This window comes from Gorilla gorilla, chromosome 3 (genome assembly GCF_029281585.2).
Source record: "Gorilla gorilla gorilla isolate KB3781 chromosome 3, NHGRI_mGorGor1-v2.1_pri, whole genome shotgun sequence".
In the NCBI taxonomy this organism is placed as follows: Eukaryota; Metazoa; Chordata; class Mammalia; order Primates; family Hominidae; genus Gorilla; species Gorilla gorilla.
Window position 1 is genome coordinate 43,246,518 of NC_073227.2, and position 22,682 is coordinate 43,269,199.

The 22,682-nt window shown below is 35.3% G+C and overlaps 1 long non-coding RNA gene across 1 annotated transcript in view; it reads left to right on the plus strand.

Annotated features, from left to right (window-relative positions):
* Window positions 1-2,956: 2,956 nt before the first annotated feature.
* LOC109026578 (uncharacterized) overlaps window positions 2,957-22,682 on the plus strand; it is a 99,584-nt gene continuing 79,858 nt past the window's right edge. The window contains exon 1 of the long non-coding RNA XR_008679019.2: window positions 2,957-3,027. This is a non-coding gene — a long non-coding RNA (uncharacterized lncRNA). The remainder of the gene's footprint in view (window positions 3,028-22,682) is intronic.

Below are 22,682 nucleotides of genomic sequence, written 5' to 3' on the forward strand. Positions count from 1 at the left end.
GCTACACTTCTAGTGATTCAAAATTTTTGCTTCCTATTCCTGCAACATTAAGTTCTGCCATCCTAGAGGTCTTCATTCCAGAGGGAAGAACACTGCCACCAGGAGACACAACAACGATTCCATTAAACTGGAAGTTAAGATTGCCACCTGGACACTTTGGGCTTTTCCTACCTTTAAGTCAACAGGCTAAGAAGGGAGTTACAGTGTTGTCTGGGGTAATTGACCTGAATTATCAAGATGAAATCAGTCTACTATTCAACATTGGAGGTAAGGAAGAGTATGAATGGAATACAGGGGATCCATTAGGGGTTCTCTTAGTATTGCCATGCCCTGTGATTAAAGTCAATGGGAAACTACAACAGCCCAATCCAGGCAGGGCTACAAATGACCCAGACCCTTCAGGAATGAAGGTTTGGGTCACTCCACAAGGAAAACAAAACAAAACAAAACAAAACAAAAAACATGACCTGCTGAGGTGCTTGCTGAAGCCAAATGGAATACAGTAGAAGGTATGTAAATAAGTAGAAGGTATGGGTAGTAGAAGGTAGTCATCAATACCAGCTATGACCACATGACCAGCTGCAGAAATTAGGAATGTAATTGTCATGAGTATTTTCTCCTTCTTTTATTAAAAACATGTTTGTGCATGTATACACTTGCACTAGAAAGAAACTTCATTTTCTTTTCTTTTTCTTTTATCATGTGACATAAGATTTATTGACTTCGTATCAACATTTAAGTATCGTTAACGTTATGTAGTAGTATTTGGGTTGAGGATTGGTTCTCTTCCGGCTGTATGAAGGATAGTTGTGCTATGTTAGGTGTAATTATGACCTTGTTATTGTCTTTATTCGATGATTATATCTGATCTTAGGAGATGTGTATGGATTCAAGTTGACAAGGGGTGGACTTCTGATGGTTAATACTGAATGTTAACTTAGTTGGATTGAAGGATACAAAGTATTGATCCTGGGTGTGTCTGTGATGGTTTTGCCAAAGGAGATTAACATTTGAGTTAGTGGGCTAGGAAAGGAAACTCACCCTTAAATTAGGTGGGCACAATCTAATCAGCTGCCAGTGAGGCTACAATATAAGAAGGCAGAAAACTGTGGAAAGAGAGACTGGCCTAGCCTCCCAGCTTATATCTTTCTCCCATGCTGGATGCTTTCTTCCCTCACATATCAGACTCCAAGTCCTTCAGTTCTGGAATTTGGACTGGCTCTCCTTTCTTCTCAGCCCACAGACAACCTATTGTGGGACCTTGTGGTCGTGTGAGTTTATACTTAATCAACTCCCATATATATAATATATATTATATATAATATATATAATTTATAGTATATGTAATACTATATAGTATATATAATATATATAAAGTATACTATAAGTAGCAAACACACTGGGCTTACTGGTGAGACATTTGTGTGCCAGAGGATGGGAAATAAATCTGACTAAAATTCAAGGAACTTCATCCTCAGTAAAATTGTCCAAATATAGTCCATTACTTCTCTCCCTCTAGAGAGTCCTGGCTAATACAATGGGACTCTAATGGAAGAGGAAGCAAAGAAGGTCTCTGAAATGCCTTTGGGGTCATTTTTTCATCATCTTGATAAATAGCACCTCGCAGATCTGTACTTAAATGGTTGCAATGCCATACTCTTGGTGTTCATTATAAAGCACTCTTTCTCATTTTTTACAATATGAACAGGCAGAATATTTTTTAAATTTTTAAGTTCTGTTTCCAGTTTCTTTCTTTCTCTCTTTTTGAGAAAGAATCTCACTCTGTCACCCAGGCTGGAGAGCATTGGTGCAATCTTGGCTCACTGCAACCTTTACCTCCCAGGTTTAAGTGATTCTTGTGCTTCAGCCTCCCAAGTAGCTGGGATTACAGGCAAGCACCACCACACCTGGCTAATTTTTGTATTTTAATAAGAGACAGGGTTTCACCATGTTGCCCAGGCTAATCTCAAACTCCTGGCCTCAAGTCACCCACCTGCCTTGGCCTCCCAGAGTGCTGGAATTACAGGCATGAGCCATCATGCCCGTCCCTGTTTCCCTTTTGATTAAAAATTTCATCTTTAAATTAATTCTATCTTCTCTCTCTCACTTTACTGTGAACATTTAAAAGAAGCCAAAGCACCCCTTTAACACTTTAGTAGAAATTTCTTCTGCCAAATATCCTATTTCATTGCTCACATGTTCTACCTTTCACAAAACATAAAGGACACCAAGTCAATTTATTTGCAACTTTACAAGAAAGATCACCCTTCCTCCATTTTTAAATAATATGTTCTCCATTTCCATCTAAGACCTCATTAGAATAGTCTTTATTGTCCATACTTCTATCAACACTCTGTTCATGGCCCCTTGGATATTCTTTAAAAGCATTGCAGCTTTCTCTACAACTCTCCGCTTTCTGATCCCTCACTAGAATAGCCCTTAACAGTCTGTTCAAAGCAACATAAGACTTTCTAGCACTCATTTCAAAATCATTTTGGATTTCTCAGCCTCCAGAACTGTGAAACTGACATTGATTTGCTCCTAATTTCAAGAATGTTAAAAGCACAACACAACATCCAGTATAATAAGAGGAAGTAGCCAAGACTTTGTGAAATAAAATTCTCCTGTTATAAGCCACACAGGTTATGTCATTTGTCATGGTCACTTGCCCATTTCCCAGTTTCAAAATTGTTTCCACATTTTTAGGTCTTTGTTACATCAGCACCCCCTCTTCTTGGTACTGATTTTGTCTTAGTTCATTCAAGTTACTATGTCCAAAAGATAGATTTGGTGTCTGGTGATGTCTAGTTTCCGGGTATACAGAAGGATCTCTCTGTGTCTTCAATTGGTAGAAGTGGAAAGGCAGATCTTTGGGGCCTCTTTTATGAGGTCACTATTCCTATTCTTGAAGGCTCCAGACTCATAATTTAGTCACCTCACAGAAGTTCTACATAACACATCACATTGGTGACTAGGTTTCCAACAGATGAATTTGGAGGGAAGAAAAACATTCGGATCTGGCATCAGGTAAGTAACAACTTCTCTGTGACTCAATTGTCTTATTGGTCAAATGGGCATTAAAATAATATACTTCCCAAAATTGTGAAAATTAAGTGAGATAATTTGTGAAATATTCTATGAATAGTGTCTAGCATATAGTAAACATTCAATAAATATTGCAGTATGATAATTTAATTTGATAAGGTATATTTCACTAGAAATTTCTTGAAGAAATATTTCCTTAAAATAAAATTGATAATTATAATTGTACTTTTATTTTAACATTTTCACAGTGAACAACATTATTTGCTGTGAATAAACTGACAAATGTATTCCAAATAAAGTTCTTAATTACAATTGACGCTTTGGGGCTCACAGTGAGAGCAACAGCCATCTGCTTTAAAATGACACTAGCCATATAAGAGCTCAGTGAAAGAAACTATAAGTTGGTTGCCAATCTGCTTTAATTCCATTTTAGGTTTAAGAAAATGAGAACTTAAGGCTATACTAGGCCATCTTTCAGTGGAAATACTATAGTACTGATGTATGTCTTTTAATATGTCATAATGCCTTAATTGTTAAAAAAATTATATGTGGATATCATCTACTATATAAAAATAAAATATTCCTTCTTTCAAAAAACTTTCTATTGCTTTTCATATTTGGAATATTGAAATTTGGAAAGTAAATGAAATTTGAGTATGTTATCTGGGACTTTCAAGTTTAACAAAAAGAAGTGTTTATGACAATTCTGCTTGGAGGCTTCTATTGTTATCTTTTTCTGGCTTGATAATCAGAGTACGGAACTCATCATCTTTAGCGGATTTCTTTGAGAGAAATACTGTATAATATTTTGAAGCTAATCTATAGATCCTGAGGGTTTTCTTTAAATAACATGATAGCAAAATTCAAATGCTACTGTAGTTACACTATGTATAACAACCAGGCTTATCACAAGGGTACTCTGGAGAGCATTACCTTGGGACTGGGTAGAGAAATCACTTTTACCACTTGACAATGAGTAAAATAGCTGTGGCTATTAGGCAGGTGTGGAAGACTTTATTACTTGTTCACTCAAGTATGTTGTTAAGAGCTTCTAAAGCATAAGAATGCAATTAGTTATAAACAAAATATAATGACTATGTTGTAGAGTAAGTTGGATGACTATAACATAAGAAAGGTTTTTGTTTGTGTTAGGAGATTGTTTTCAATTTGGAAAACAACCTTGTTACTGGATAAAATAAATGAAAATAAATAGTAATAAATAGAGGTTCGTAGATCAGAAGGTGTATTTGTTTATTTTCCTCCAAACATGCAAATACCAATTATTCTAGCTCATATAAGAGGTGGGTCTTTTGATATCTTGGATCTCAAATATTGTTAAACATTGTAAAAACTTTTGGAATTTTTTATAGATACAGATTTCAGAACCCCACTGTCAGAGATTCCTATTCAGTAGGTCTTAACTAGAGTAATCTGACTCCTGTAAGAGCAGCATAGGAATTTGATAATTAACCTGCCAGAGATTTAAATGCAGGTTATTTCAAAAGTAAACAAAGGATACAGAAAACAAGTCTGATTAATTCCAAAAATATCTCAAGAAAAGAAGCCAATACAAGTGTTAGTAAATATTTCTTATTGAGAACATGTGTACTATGGAATCTTGCTACTCAAAGTGACATTGGGTCAGAAAACCAGTAACATCTGCTGACCAGAAAGAATGTTGGAAATGCAAAGTTTTAAGCCCCACAGTATCAAAATCTGCATTTTAATCAGACCCCCAGGGTACACATTACATTTTTTTAAGAAACACTGAAATAAAAGCAACAGAAGAGTTACATTTGCTCTACTCATTTTGCTTTTGATCTGGAAAATATGTTGTCCTATAATGTTATTTCTACAGAGAAATCATCTCTATCATTATATATGTGTCAGCTGGGTTTTGTTTGCTCATTTGTTTGACAGAAACATATTTGAGTACGGAAACTTTATTTAGTGTGTGCTAATGTGAGTAGATCAGAAAATATTTAATTGTATCACATTTATCTTCAAGTAAAGAAATAAAATATGCCTTTCAATAATAGAACAGTCTATCAAAATACATAAGACCTGGGGAAAAACAACTAAACTACTGCTCTCTTCATATTATCTTTTCATTTCACAACTCACTGAACTATAGGGTGAAAATCCACTGATTTTAAATTTATCAAATTTCAATTAGAACTCATGTAGCATTTATGTTTAGATCAGAAAGGTGCTAGACTAACTCCTTTTAGGAAGCAAAGGCCTAGAAATAGTAATTGGTTACTCTTGGATTTTTTAGGCTATTAGCCATATATTCCACTCACGTAAAGATTAACTTCCTAGAAAATTCTATCTATGACAAAATGCCATTAACTCCTGATCGTCATAAACACATTAAATAACAACCATTGATGCTGCTTTGACAGCTCTGAAGAATTTGTATGCAGTTTTAATGATGGAGAACCTCACTCATCATAATTTTTGAGTGTCGAATTGATTCTTGGAAGAGAAGCTGATAATTTGATTGTTCTGTAATGTGCTAGCACATAATTTCAGAAAGAGAAATCACTTTATGAAAAAACTAATTACATGCAAATGAGTCTCTTCACAAGCTGTTAATAAAATTAGAAATACTTTTTAAAAATGAAGAAAAATTACTATAAAGTAAAATGCCTTGAAGAGGTAGATGATTAAAGAATGCTATAGAGATACTGCCCCGGAAAGTGCATGAAGGCATCCATGTCAACGAGAAGAAACATGTTGTTTCATTCTTCACTATATCCTCTTGTCCTTTATTTAACCTTGTAAAACCTAAATGATAATATGAATTATGAAATTCCCAATTATTGTTGGAATTAAAGTATTATTTGTGGGAAACATATCACATAAGTTTCTTCAAATAGATAAATACTTCATGTCTTACAAGAAATCAGTGATAGGTGCATATCCGTTTTACAATTCATGTTTTTATCTTGTAAAAAAGAATGATTATAAAAATAACCCAATATATTCTAGTAACTGCTTTAGAGAAGTAAATAAGTTTTACCATGACATGATTTAACTCTAGTAAAACAATTAACTTAATTCTCATTGCTCCTCTTTCTTTTTCACTGTCCAACTTACTATATACTTATTTTGACCAAAGGAATTGAACTGGACTGGATGTACCACAGCTTGTTTACCCATTCACTTACTGAATGGTTGCTCCCAAGTTTTGGCAATTATGAGTAAAGCTTTATACATCTGTATGCATGTTTTTATGTGGACATAATTTTCAACTTCCTTGGATAAACACCAAGGAGCATGATTGATGAATTATACAGTAAAGTTAGATTCTATGTCCTTCACAGAAACTAACTCAAAACATATCATGTAGATACATGTAAAATGCAAAACTATAAAACTGCTAGAAGATGACATAAGAAAAAACCTAGATGACCTTGGGCATGGCTATGACATTTTGGCTACAACTCCACAGGCATTGTTCATGAAGGAATTAATTGACAAGCTGCTCTTCACTAAAATTAAAATGTTTTTCTCTGAGAAAGACAAAGTTAAGGGAATGAGAAGACAAGGCACAGGTTGGGAGAAAATATTTGGAAAAGACACATCTGATGGAAGACTGTTCTCCAAAATGTGCAAAGTCTCTTAAAATTCAGCAGTAAGAAAATGAACAACCTAATTAAAAAGTAGGCAAAGTTATTAACAGACATTTCACCAAAGAAGATATGCATATATCAAGTAAGCATATGAAAAGATGTTCAACATCACACGTCATTAGGGATTTGCAAATGAGAACAACCATGATATACCACTGCACACATATTAGAATGGCTAAAACCCAAAACACTGATACCACCTACTGCTGGCAAGGATATGAGGAACAGAAACTTTTATCTAGTGCTGATAGGAATGCAAAATGGTAAAGCCACTTTGGAAGACAGTTTGGCAGTCTCTACAAAATTAAATATGCTTTTACATATGTTTTACCAGGGGATAAACTAAAAACAACTTGCTCAGCCAACTTGAACCAGTGCAAATCCAGGTGATGAAGCTTAGATTATATCCAGTATGATAAATTTCACAATTACTAGATATGAATAGGAAAAAAATGGTATCTGACATGAAAAAGACACTGTTTCTAATGTAAAACATCCTACGAAAGAAATATCTCCAATAAAAATATTTAAAATTGAAGTATGTTCTAAGCAAACCAATTGAGAATGCAGTGATTCAGTGTGTCTGAGTTTGAACATAATTATTTTCAACTTTTTGTTTACTTTTTTTTTGAGACAGGGTCTCGTTCTGTCACCCAGGCTGGAGTGCAGTGCAGGATCTCAGCTCACTGCAGCCTCCTCCTCCTGGGTTCAAGCAATTCTCCTGCCTCGGCCTCCCGAGTAGCTGGGACTACAGGCGCCTGCCACCATGCCCAGCTAATTTTTTTTGTATTTTTACTAGAGACAGGGTTTCACCGTGTTAGCCAGGATGGTCTGGATCTCCTGATCTCGTGATCCACCTGTCTCGGTCTCCCCAAGTCCTGGGATCACCGGCATGGGCCACTGCGCCCAGCCTGAAGTTTAGATTGTATCCAGCAATGATACATTTCACAATTACTAGATAAGAGCAGGAAATAAATGGTATCTGACATGAAAAAGACACTGTTTCTAATGTAAAATATCATATTAAGGAAATATCTCCAATAAAAAAATTAAAATTGAAGTATCTTATAAGCAAACCAGTTGAGAGTGCAGTGATTCAGTATGTCTGAACTTAAATAGAATTACTTTCATACTTTTTATTTGCTTTTTAAAAATCTAATGTCCTGGCTAAGCATCCTATTTAGATTTGCTTATACAGCTAACTACCACTGTGCGTAACTTCCAGAATGGGAAATTAGCCTGGCTAATTTAACCACCAGGATTCTAGTCTAATCCTGTTGATGTATTCCTGATAATTAACAATCTGTGAGCAGCTGCATTGTCCAATATCCAATATACAGCCCAAGGAAAATGATCATTTGTACATTGTGGGTTTAGTGGACTAAGTGAAAGAGGGATTTTTTATTAATAGCTGCACTTTTCATAAATTTTATGAGTTAATAGGGTTCAATTAATGTTGCCAAGTGGTGTGCTTCACACATATGTCTCTGGGGCTTTGCGAAGTTGAGAAGAATGTGTAATGAATGGTTGAGCAGTTATATTGGTACCCTAGTAATTAGACAACGGGTAATTAATGTGCATCTGTGTTAGGCTCCTGGGTACTGTCAACGACCCTGTAGCGTGCAAAAAATAGAAATTATGAGTTTGGCAAGGGAATACAGCTTTTCTCTTTTTCTTAAATTTTAGATCTACATCTGTGTTTAATTAGAAGAAGAAATGAATTCCCATTAACACCATTAGGAAACATGCTATGATTGGTTAAAGCCTACATGGACTGTGAAACTGATCAAGAAAGCCCAGGAGATCATAATGGATTTTTTTCATCTTAGAAGGCCTTTTATTAAAAAATAAGATATATATCCTGAATAGTCCCTAACTGGTAGTCTGCAGAATAGTTTCTCTCTCTCTCTCTCTCTCTCTCTCTCTCTCTCTCTCTCTCCCTGTCCCTTTTTAAAATTTGGCCACATTCTAAAACTATGTGTGATTTAAACAAAAATCTACTGAACAAATGCGACTCACCACACCCACAACTGAATTTTCTCTCTCAGTGAGTTGCAATAATATCACCTTTGTAATAGGCTTAATATGCAAAAATGTCACATATATTAATTACAGTGTAAAATCGTTTACTAAAAGATAATAGTCATGAATGTTATAGATAACTAGCTGTGCTGATGCTCTAGTTTCCAGAGAGAATCAAATTAAATTGCTTTTATCTCCTGAAGCAGAATAACATTTCATATTCCACATGACAATAAAATGTATCCTTAAGGCAAGTAGTATGTCTGTACTTTTAAAATGAAACAGGCATGATTTAATCAGTATGCAAGAACATAGGCCTCAAATTTGAAAGAAAGATGACTCTCCTGAGTGTTCTTGTTCACTGGCCCAGTAAAATTCTGCTTTTGAAAGAGAGCTACTAAGTGGTTGTATTTGTAATTAAACATTGTCTTTACTTAAAGTTTTGGTAATATTCTGCCAATTATTCCATTGAGATAGTAACTTGAAATGAAAATATTCATGTTCATATAAAATTACAGTAGTTTTCCCCTTAACCACAAGTTTGCTTTCCATGGTTTTATACATTCATGGTCAACTGTGGTCCAAGAATATTCAATGGAAGATTCTAGAACTAAATAGCTCATAAGTTTTAAATTGTGCACTGTTCTGAGTGGCATAGTAAAATCCCATGCTATCTGCTCTCTCCTACCTGGGACATGAATCATCCTTTGTCAATTGTGTCCCTGCTGTATATGCTATTCATCATTGGTCACTTAGTAGCTGTCTTAGTTTTCTGATTAAAAAAAAACAGTATATATGTGTGTGTGTGTGTGTGTGTGTGTGTGTGTATATCACACATATATATAATATATATGTGTGATATATATGATATATATATTAGTTTTCTGATAAAAAACATATATATATGTGTGTGTATATATATATCACATATATATGATATATATGTGTTTGTGATATATATATGTTATATATATATGTATCTGTGATTCAGTACTATCTATATCCAATTTCAGATATCAACTGAGGTTTTGGAACATTTCCTCCTTGAATAAAGTGGAATGACTGTATGCTACATATTTGCTATGCACTATTAGCTATAAAGTTGAAAATTTGGGGAAAACATTTAGTATTGTTCACCAGTAAGCAAATTATATAAGCAAATGAATGGTAATTTCATCCATAGGAAAGTTCAATACTTGGATTTAGATGTCAGTTTTTTGAAAAAGCACACACAAAAATTCATTTGCTATTTATTTGTGTGTACAATATAACCTCATTTTAATTAACATCTATTGCAAATTTGAACAATTTCTTCAAATATATTATAAAAGTAAAACAATATATAATCAATTTTAGTACAAATTATTAACATAATTTAAAATTCAGTGGACCCTTGAACAACATGGGTATGAACTATACAGTTCCACTTAGGTAGGGATTTTCTTCTTCCTCTGCCACTCCTGAGAGAGCAAGATCAAGCCCTCTTTCTTCTCCTCAGCCTACTCAAAGTGAAGACAACAAGGATGAAGACATTTAAAATGATCCACTTTCACTTAATAAACAATAAATATACTTTCTCTTCCTTAGATTTTTTAAATTAACATTTTCCTTTCTTAGCTTACAATATTTTAGGAATACAGTATATAATACATATAACATACAAAGTATGTGTTAATTGGCAATGCATATTATTACTTAAGTTTCTGGTCAACAGTATGCTATTAGCAGTTAAATTTTGGAGGTTAAATTTGAAATTTTTACTGCATGGCGGGTTGACACCCCAACCTCAGCGTTGTTCAATGGTCAACATTATATGATCTCTAAATTCTGGAGGAGTCAAAAGAGATACTCGAACTTTTGACTGCATAGGGAGTTGGCATTGCTAACCTCTGCATTGTGCAAGGACCAACTACATGCGCTCTCCTCGATTTTCTTCTTCCTCTAAGATTAGAGGATTCACTTAAGATTGGAAAGGGACTTCTTGAAAAACTGAAATATTGAAATGGCATTTGTTTTTTATTTTTATTAATTCTCTAAGTATTGTATTTATGAAACTCTAAAGCCAATAGTTCCAAGATGAAACCTTACCTTCTTGGTTTACTAGCAAATTTATCAAGCCATTTAGCTTCCATTATTATTATTTTCCTTCCTTAACCATAAAAAGTGAAAATAATATTTACATTGCTAGCATTCTTAGAATATAAAATGAAAATAAATATGCATGATGATGATGATGATAATGATTAAAGTGAAAGTAACTAATGTTTGTATAGGTAATTACTCGGTAAGTTTATCACAAGTGAAATAGATTAAAAATGGCCTTAAATTCTTGGCTACTTTTTCTGCTGAGTGGTGAAGTCTAATTCACTTCTGCATGCTTGGGGACTAGACTTTGCAACCTGTCTGACCAATGAAATACAGCAAAAATTAGGCTACAGGTCTTTGGAAACTGGCTTATCAGAACACTCGCAGCTTCTATCAGGCCTCTTGGAAGGACATTCACCCTCAAGATGCTCCCTCATGCGGTCCATCCTCCATGTCCACATTATGTAAAGAAATTATACAGTCACTTCATTCAAAAGCCCCAACAGAACTACAAACAATAGTAAGCATCAACTGTCAGCCCTCTGTGTGGTCATTTTGGAAGACTAGCCCTAACAAGCCTTCAGATGGCTGCAGCCCTAGCTGACACAGGACTATATTCACATGAGTGACCACCCAGTCATGCTTATTCAATATATAGGATAGCAAGATACAGTACTGACTTGTTGTTGTAAGATTTATACAGCAATGGCTGTTTGGAACAACAAAAATACCATTAAGTAAGCATTTTAGTATGCCATTTCATTTATTATGAAATAATGTAACCTTGACCCATGTTAAAAAGTAAAAAGAATATAGCAATGAAAATACTTTTTATGTATCAACCACTGTCCCATGAACTATACATATCTTAATTACTTTAATCACTATATGGTTAGTTTCTTTCTTAATATCATTGTTTACCTTATCTTCTAGCTAAGTCAATTAAGATTCAGAAAAGTTGGCCAAGAAATGATAGAATTGGAATGGTGATATGGGCAAATTGGTATAAGATGCTCCCTACACCACTGTATTACCTTCTAAATGGTTGCACTTGTATTTGAATCTATGTGTACTTGATTTCAAAGCCCAATAAATGCTGGTTTATATCTTGGTTTTCTTATCCCTTATACACTTTCTAGGGTGGTACTTCAAGTTAACTAACCTGACTGAACCCTGTACAGGGATGACTTAATGGCACTGTATCCAGATCCCTATAACAAAAGCCCCATCTAGGTTATGTTTGTTTATCTCCATGTTTCCTGCATTAGGCTGTGAGATCCACAAGCAAAGGGATCATCTCTCATTTGTTCACCTTTGAGTTTCCAAAGCCTAACAAACTGCCTGGTACAAAAAAAAGCAGTCAATAAATTTTTTTAAATGATGGACTACAGGGGGTTCTTGGATATCTTAAAATATGCTGAACATATTAATATTGAGCTACCCTTGAAAGGCCAATTCTGCAACTAGATTAGCTTTCTTGACACTGCCCCAGCTTCCTCATAAGCCTTAATATGTAATCCCTCTACCAGTCTTTATGATCAAGGATCCATTGTACATGGAGCTAAATAATCAAATTTGGCTTCAGAAAGAAAGCTCAAGAAAGCATAACTATAATATTATCCTAATAAAGCAATCAATTTTCTTAATAGTTATATATAAAGATTTTTTCCTTAAGATAATAATGTTTATGGGCATTAGGAGCAGTTTGAATTCCTTTCTCTCTTTGTACTGATAAAATAAATAACAAACCTCAATTGCCCCACAGACGGTTTGATGAGACATGGCTTCATCAATTTACTTACAAGCACTATTGGCACTATGTCTTTCTAAAAATAAATTTGCTTACATGAATTTTGTATTAAAAACAGGAAAAGGGGTTGCTTTACCACTATACAGCAATTATCCTTTAACTTTACTCATTCCTTTCCATCTAAAATATCTAAAACTAAGTACATTGAAAGAGGTTAAATTATTAAACTACCCTCTCCAAACAAAACAGAGGTAAACGTTCTAAGCAAAGGAGAAGTTGTAGTATGGGTTTGAATTATTGAAGTTAGATCCCCAGCAGGTACTGACTGCCAGTGCATTTTTATTCTCTCTTGTTCCCTTGGAAATCACAGTTTCCTTCTTGTCTCATTACACAAACCTAAAAAATGCCCAGGAAAATTGTAATGAAATAATTTGATCCTTTATATCATGGAATATATAAGATAATAATGAAATCACTATTTCTACTTGGCATCAAAGTAATCAACTCTAAACTTTGAGGTAATGAGGGCCAGCATTATTATGAAATTTATATTTTTTCAGCTATACTTTTGGATGAGAAAAACGTTAAAGCCCTTAATCTGCTTTGTTATTGCTAGGGCTAAATAAGTGAATTCAAGGGAAGCAAATTCCTTTGTGCAATGAATCAAGAAAATAGAGTGAAAATTTCTAAAAAAACTTTTAATTTTTTATGAAGATCCTTATTAACTTTTATTTCTATGTGGTTTTAAATACCTTGCTCAGAATGAATAAGAGCAAAAGTAATTCATGAAGTATGTCTTTACAGAAAAGTGTATCATAACTGGAAGTATATATAATTTTGTTAATATACTTGCATTTTCATTTTAGAATAACTTAATTATATTTCAAATGTTTGTCTGAAAATAGTTGCATCTCTCAGTAATATGTTTTAATACATTTTTAGTCATAAGAGCTTTTGTTTTAAAAATTTATAATAATATTAAAGTACATTATTAGATTTTATGTTCATTAAAGAGAGCACAGGTTTAAACTATTGAGATAAACCAGCATGAAAAAATTAACCACAACAGAAATCCTATGCTGGCTTTTGCATTTTCATTTAGTACTTGGATATTTGGCCAGATATAATACAGCCAAGAGGAAGTGACACAAATATATCTGATAAAACGATAGGTCAAGTAAGACTATCTATTGCATTTTCCCAGATTTTTCAAGCAGATCATTTGTCTCTGAGGTACTTAGTTAGGAAAAAGAAATTCCAAATACACTAGGAGGCTCAAGATATTGATTTTCACATGTCGTATTAGTCAGATCTCATGCTGCTAATAAAGACATACCTGAGACTGGGTAATTTATAAAGAAAAAGAGGTTTAATGGACTCACAGTTCCAAATGGCTAGGGGGGCCTCATAATCATGGCAGAAGGCAAAAGGCATGTCTTACATGGTGGCAGGCAAGAGAGAATGGGAGCCAAGCAGAAAGGGAAACCCTTATAAAACCATCAGATCTTGTGAGACTTATTCACTACCACGACAACAGTGTGGGGGAATCCACCCCCATGATTCCATTATCTCCTACTGTGTCTCTCCCACAACATGAGGGAATTATGGGGGCTACAATTCAAGATGAGATTTGGGTGGGGACACAGGAAAACCATATCATATGTCATACTAAAATGCCATGGTATCTGAAATACTTTGTTACATATTCTGCTTCAGACAACTTTGGATATATTCCTTTTCTTTAACCACATTCTACTCTATTCACCTTCAACATAGAGATTACTTGTAGCACTGTTATTCTCAAAATAAGAGAGGAATCTTTTATATTATTTTTGCACTATTTACATATCTTCATATTGTTCTGTTGAAGCTTTGAGCTATCTAGTCAGTGTCAGAGCATTATAAACCCAGTTTAAAGAAATATCCTGTTACTAGAGAAATTCTCAAAATAATGTAAGCTCATTTACGTGATGAAAGCAAAATGTAGCCATACCAGCCATGTTAAAAATCTAGTTCCTCTCCCATCTACTTCTGCTGACCCCACAGATGTTCCAATGCCCTTCCTCCCAACTTCCTAAAATCCTACACCATCTACATACATCCTTTTAAGTCTTTTCCTCTTTCATCTTCACTGCCTGGTTTTATATCCCTCTCCCTCATGTCCAGGTTCATCAGGGTAAAAAGAAGCAATCTGACAGGGTGAGAAGGACATGAACAAACTGAACAAGCAAATTCAGAGTCCTAGTTACTGGAAAAGAGAAGGCGCAAGGCTGCATGCCCTCTCAAAAATCTTAGTGACCCGTGTATTTGTCTCTTAGATGAGCGAGGAGTCTCCTTAAATTACTAGGGATGTCTAATTAGGTAACTCAGATCTATTTTGGTTTATTTAGGTAACGTAGAATCTGAAAAACACCCTAAGACTCAGAGGACTTGAATTATTTTGAAGAACAAAGGAACTTCTAAGGTGTTGTGAAGTTACTGGTCTTCTTTTCCCCAAATAATCTTCTGCCTATTAAAAATGGAAAACAGGCCAGGTGTGGTGGCTCGTGCCTGTAATTCCAGATTTGGGGAGCCTGAGGTGTGAGGCTTGCTTGATCTCAGGAGTGTGAGTCAGCCTGGGCAACGTAATGAGATCCTGTTGCTACTACTACTACTACTACTACTACTACTACTACTACTACTACTAATAATAATAATAATAATAAGCTAGGGGTAGTGGCCTGCCCTTGTCCCAACTATTGGGAGGCTGAGGTGGAAGATCACTTGAGCCCAAGGGGTCAAGGCTGCATCTGGACACAGCAAGCTACTGCACTCCAGGCTGGGTGACAGAGTTAGACCCTGTCTCAAGAAAAAAAAAAAAAAAAGACAAAACCAGCGATGAGTGTTTATAGACAAGTTTCTCTAATGTAACCTGATTAACTCCTGCCAGTTGATCTATTACACGTATTTTTTAAATCATTAAAAAAATTCATCCAGGAATTTACCCAGATGTGAGATCTTTACAAATGTTGCACTGGCTTGTCAATCATTTAAATGTTTTCCCCCAAGGACATGAGCATATTTTTCATTTTTGCAATTATCAGTAACTAAAGATAACAATCACTGAATCAGGATAACGTGTTATTTTTGTTATGTAAATGGTAAAAACATAGCTAGGTACAGTTCTACTTGCTAACTATTAGAAATACACACACACACACACACACACACACACACACATACACAGTTGGAACTGAACATTTCTCTTTTTCTTATCACTTCCCAAATGTTAGAGAGTAAAAATAAAACCTAACTTTTCAGTATGTTAAAATTCATAAATATATTAAGCTAAAACTATATTTGATGTTAAATAACGGTAAATGTTATTTGTGTAACACCTGCCTGTCTCAAACATTTTATTAGGAGTTGTATGGATATTCACACTTTGAGTTAGGAACATCATCTTTATTTCAGAGAAAAAAATTAGTGAGATTCAGAAAGGTTAAATTTCTATGACTATACAACTCTTAAGAGTAGAATGAGATAAACATTTAAACCTCTACTTTTCTTTAAATCACACATTTTGCAAAATACATGAGCAAAAGATTAAAAGATCTGTTTGAAGATCTAAAGCTTTTATAAAAATAACCGAATGCAGGCATAAAATATTAAAACTATTTGAGGCAATCTGTTGGTAGCATCATTTACATGTCATCCATTCAGTTGAATCATTAATTCACTAATGCAGCAAGTGTTTACCAAAATCTCTTTAATTATTTTGTTTGTTTGTTTTTGAGATAGGGTCTGGCTCTGTTGTCCAGGCTAGAGTGGAGTGGTGAGATCTTGCCTCACGGCAACCTCTGCATCTGGGCCCAGGCAATCCTCCCACCTTCCGAGTAGCTGGGGCTACAGGCAAATACCACCACATCTGGCTAATTTTTTGTAGAGACGGAGTTTGACCATGTTTCCCAGGCTGATCTCAAACTCCTGAACTCAAGCTATCTGTCTCAGGCCTCTCACAGTGCTGGGATTACAGGCCTGAGCCATGGTGTGCCCAGCTCTTCTTTTCCATTATTTGAATACAAACTAGTGACGAAAGAGACATAGTCTCTTCTTTCATGGAACTCATTCTACTCCAGTGAATGAGATGATTAATCAGGTTATAAACAAATAGCTCTTTTAGGTATTCATGAGTGTTACGAGAGAAATAGCAGAGATACGACTGTTTAGGTTGAATTATTTAATTGTAGCTATTTGACAGTTGATGACCCTCAAAAATAGCACTTTCTTATGTTTCAAATTAATGTCTAAATTGAACATAAGGACAGTATTTTCTGATGAGGTGACATTTGAGCAGGGGCCTATAAAAAGGAAAGTAATCAGCCAAGAAGATATCTACAAGAAGACTGGACCAGGCAGATGAAAAGATAAATGCCAAGACCCTGAGGGAAGAGCATGCCTTACTTTTTTGAGGTCATAAAGTATGCAATTTTGGTTTGAGATGAGTGATCAAGAGAACAAGATAGCAGCTGAAGTTAGTGATAGCTTGGAGATAGCCGAGTAGGACCTTGTCAAATATGGAAAGAAATTTATATTCTATTCTAAGTCAAATGAGTTATTAGTGGAATTTAATCTAATATATAATATGTTCAAGAGCTACACTTTTACGAAATTCCTCAGGCTGCTCTGTTGAAAAAGAACTCAGATGTATAAGGAGGGAAAAAGGTAGACCAGGCAGAAGCACAATACCACAATTCAGGCATAAAATCATTGTAGCAAAGACACTGGGATATTAATATTATTGATGACAAAAAGCCTAGAATCTGAATTCTAAAAGTAGAAATGAAAGGATTTATTGAGTCGTTAAACATGGAGTATGTGAGAAATAGAGAAGTCAAAGACTGAGCAAATAAGAGAATGCAGATGCCATTATTGAGATGGGGCGAGATTATAAGAGGAAACTCAAGAATTTAGTTTTAGACATGTCAAATTTGAGGAGTTTAGTAGATCTTCAAGTGGAAGTAGCAAATATTTTGCTCGACATGATTCTGCACATGTTGGAAGATGTTGGACTAGGAGCTGAACGTGCTTGTCATCTTATAGTACTATTTAAAACCATAGGGATAAGTGAAATCATCAAAGAACTGGATAAGAAAAGACATCCAAATCCTGATAACTGGGATCAGATAAAGAGGAAAAAGATGAGAAAATCACATAGACCAGAGTGAGAGTCAGAGGCAGCAAGGGAAGTGAAAAACTAAATTAGAGAGAAATTTGGAGGCTCTGCTTAAAGGAGAAGGAGGAGCATGTGGGGGAGGAAGAGGAAGCAAGAGAGTAAGAGAGTAACAGGAGGACAAAGAGGAAAGCATATTAAGAACACATCAAATATTTCTAACAGGTTAAATCAGATAAAGGCTGATAAATGAATATTGAATTAGTAAAGTGCAAAGTGGAAGTTATCTGTAAGAAGTTTCTGTAAATGAGAAGGTATGAACACCTTTTAGGAGTGAGTTGCTATGAGAAAGGAAAAAAAAATTACTTATAAACAATTACTTAGACAGTGATCTAAAATGGTCTAGGAAAATAATGCTGAGAATGAACTAGTAAGGATCAATAGTTGATATCTATTAGAGAGGCATAACTGTAGGAGAATTTCTTGAATAAGAAAAAGGCAATGGAATTGAAGGTGCAAGTGTGTGTGTGTGTGCAGGAGGGTAGAGGGTTAGCCTAAGTTAGAAACAGAGTAAAAGGTGAGCAAACAGTGTGAGTATGCATATGATGGTTGGAAGATTTGTTTGGTGATAAAAGTCTATGAATGTTTTTTTTTTTTTTTTGACTAGTCTCTCAGCGTAAGGAGGAGGTAAACCCTGGGCTGAAAATGTAGAAAGAGAAAGTGGTGTTTACATTTTGAGGAAAGACGATAAAGAGTGAGATACTCCTTTAGTTATTAGGAGTGTGAACTGAGCAAGGCGAAGTAGTAAAATTGAAGGACAGTTTTCATCAGTGCTCTCTATAGGACAGAACACTTTCTTCTAAGGAACGTTCATTCTATCATGAACATACTTAGCACTTTTATAAAGGTTATTTACTACCCTGTCTCTTCTTTTTGACTATAAACTCTTCAAAAAGTCACTATTTTATATATTCCTAATATGCACTTTTTTTCATAGAAACTACAGTAAAGAACATTAAACAAGTAAAAAAAGAGATCTGTAGTTAAGTGGCAGGAACAGAGACAAGCAAAGACCAGGCCAGAACCATGAATTTTAGCATCGTGAAAATCATAAATACACTGTGAGATAACATCAAATATTGGAGACCACATGTATGGATATTAGGCAGCACAGAGCCAGAGATCCTAGTGCAACTACAATAACCAAAAGTGAAAACTCATAAGAATGTACACAGAGAACAACAGGTTTAAAGGGTTCTAAATCTGGCTTAGGCTATAAGCAACATAAAAGAGACATTATATTGAGTTCATTGTCTTTTAAAGGATTTTCATCTCATTTTTATTTAATGTGAGAATTATTTCAGAAGTGTGAATTGTCTTAAGGTGGAGGTAAATAAGGTCAACTGCATAAAGATGAGACTTTTGTTTGGTGTTGCCATGTGAAATTGACCACTCGAATAATGTTTTCATTGCTATCTTAAGCAAAATGACAGAGCACCCCAAGAAATACTGAAACACTTGCATAATTAATACAAATATCTAAGTATAAATGTGATCAGAATAAATAAACATACTGCAACCACAGCAGGCTTAAGGATAGGAAATTAAAAGGATGATAGTGGGAAATTTTGTTGATGAGGATGTGCTGGATCCTGTTTAGGTGCCTCCTTGGGTTTATTTGGCAATGCTTTTCTGCTAGATGCTATTGATTATCATCTTGGCTACTGATGAAACTTCTTATGTGCTACCTATGGAGCTGTATGAACTTCATCAGCAGTACATGGTAGTGGCCTTATAGTTATAGTACTTTCTGGTGGTCCCTTGAAGCACTTGACCCTTTTCCTTCATATCACTGATGGATACAACTGGACATCCCTTGGAATGTTCATCCTACCCCTTTTGTCTCTGAAGCTGGAGGCCCTAACTTACCCATTCTTTGTGTGTATGTTTAAGCAAACTTATTGTACACCTGCCCCCCAACTGGGTGTACAAGACTGAAAGATGAAGAAAGTTGTGAATGTTGCTAACATAAGCCTCAGACACAGCCACTGCTATCTTGGATCTGGTTTCCTTGGCAACTGCACAAAATAAGTCAAATGCGTGGAAGTGCCTGGAATGAAACCCTGTGGAGTAAAATGACCAATAGGAGATGGAAGCAAACAGATAATTATTCTTTCTACTCTGAAAATGCTATTTCATGAAACAGTGTGTTAAACTAGAAGACATCCTGGAAAACGCAATAATGAGCTGCATTTAAGATCTCAGATCAGCATGCGTTCTGATCTTTGCTTCGCTCCTTTCTTTGTCTCACCAAGACTGCACCCCACAATAAAGTGTTACTCTATAAATTCTACTTAGACACCATTTTCTCTGGAACACAGTCGAAGAAAATGAGATTTCTTTGTACATGCATTTAAATAATTCTTAGGATAAGATATATTTGTTAAAGCCTACCCTGGCTGTCTGAGAAATAAAAGCAAATCTTGTTGAAGTTTTTCTTTGTTAGACCAAAATAAATCTCTTTTAGTAGTGAGGACTGTTATTAAAGTGTAGAAAACACTTCATGGGATAAGTGCATTGACCTAAAAAAGTGGTATTATTCTAATGAGATACATAATTCCTCAAGCAGTCAGAAAAATAATAAAAAAAAAAAAGAACTTGGTCTCCTGATAATTTCTTGGCTATTTCCACGAAATCAGACTACCAGAGTAAATACCTCAATTTAATTCAGGCAGCATAATCTCATTGTTCCCAGATGATTCTCATGCTCATTCATTTATCCATTTACACATACAGCATATATTTTTGAATAACTGTTATGTGTAAGGGATTGAACAATTTGCTTGCAAAACACTGGTGACCAAAAGGGAATGGCACTCTTGGAGTCAACATTCTTCTGAGTAGTGTTACGCAATAAACACAATTAATAAGCAAATTATATAGTATTTCACATGGTAACAAACTCTTTTGGGAGAAGAGTGGAGGAAAGGGGGTAGATCATGAGTACAAGCAATATTGGAAGCTGGTTGCACTGTTAAGTAGAGTGCTCAGGATAGACCTTGTGGAGAGATTATAATTTGGAGAAAGATTTGAAGAAGGTAAGAGAAATAAACATTGGAAGAAAAATTTCTTCAGCTCAAGAAATCAAATCCTGCCAACAACCATGTGAGTTTGGAGGTGAATCTCTACCCAGTAAAGCCTCAGATGACATGCAGGTGTCCTGGCTGACTGACACTGTGATTGTAGCTCAGTGAAACACCAGAAAGCAGAGGACCCAGTTGAACCACATCAAGATATCTGACTCACAGAAATTGTGAGATAATGTATGTTGATTGCTGTAAGGCACTACATTTGTAGTGATTTGTTACATAACACTAGAAAACTAATACATGGTTTTATGAGACTCTCCTCTGCTTCCTTCAATTGTTTTAGTAAACATAGAGGAGGTCATTAGCTGGAAGTAAGTATAGGGCGGAAGTATTTGGTGTTTGATGAGAAGAGGAGCTACAAAATAATCATCTAGGTTGCTGGAGAGAGAATGGATTAAGAACATACACTATGGCTGGGTACAGTAACTGGCACTTGTAATCCCAGCTACTCAGGAGGCTGAGGCAGGAGGATCCCTTTAGGCCAGGAGCTTGAGACCACCCTGGGCAACATAGCAAGATCCCTGTCTCTAAATAAAATAAAATAAAATAAAATGAAAACAAAAACTGTACATATGAGTGCATTGTAGCGTGAAGAGTCCACTGGAGGCTTTTGGCCACTGCATTTAATATGAGACCATTCACTTTGGTGACCTATTTCTCTCCAGCCACATTCTCCTGCCACACTCTGGTTTAAGTTTGGAGTGGTGCTGTACTAAAGACAGTACTCTGGGAAGATAGGAGGTGGTAGCAATGACAAGGTCTAGAATATGATCGTGAGTGTGAGTAGCTGATCTACATGCAAAGCAAAATGAATGGAAAAGAGTACTTCAAGAGACTGAAACTATGGTTTTGAGGAAAATTGTCTATGTGAATATTGAAGTAGCTCAAAATAAAGACAGAAACAATACTGGAAATAGTGATGATGACCCAGAAAATAAGTGTATAATGTGAATGGATTTATGGATTTGACGTAGGGGTTGGCAGATGATGGTAATGATGAGATATGGTGAATGGGATAATCATATGGTATGCGATTGAAAGCTAAAGGGGAGTAATGGAGGTGGGAGGAAGAATTATCTGAAAAAGACAATGTGGAGCAAATGGGACATATTCCAGCTCTAGGCTCAATGATAGAAAAATTGGGGAAGAGAAGTCAGCCAGCATTTGAGGGTGTTGCAGAGGAAGCATTGCTCTTAAGGAAAATGAAAATATTCAATTGAGCTGAAACACAATGGGATGATCCAGAGAAGGTATTTTGGATATAGTGGATGCTGCTTCCAATGCACATTGATGTTCAGATATCTCTGTCAATATCCCTCAGCCAAAGACCACTAATACAATTGTTTGATACAGTTCCTTAATAATTTCCAACTAGAATATCAGAATAGAGCAAGGTTAAATCTGATTGTTGAAATAATCAGTCACTCATGTTAGTATAAAACAATATTTAGTCATTTTGGTATCTCGAACAATTTTTTTTTTCTGTGTTCAAATATGACATAAAGTGATGTTTAGCCTTTGTCTTTATCCTTCTGGTGACAGAGTATCCTTGTTTGGTGGTGGTGTTCTGTGAAATTTTTACGTTCAACAAGAGAACGTAATGGCTTAATTGTGAGTTCTGTGCAGTTTCTTGTTTATCAGGGCTGCATTTCTCTTTCCCAGCAAGGTAAATGGTTTTAGAAGCTGACAAGAAGCATGGAACACTATGCAGCCATAAAAAATGATGAGTTCATGTCCTTTGTAGGGACATGGATGAAATTGGAAATCATCATTCTCAGTAAACTATCGCAAGAACAAAAAACCAAACACCGCATATTCTCACTCATAGGTGGGAATTGAAC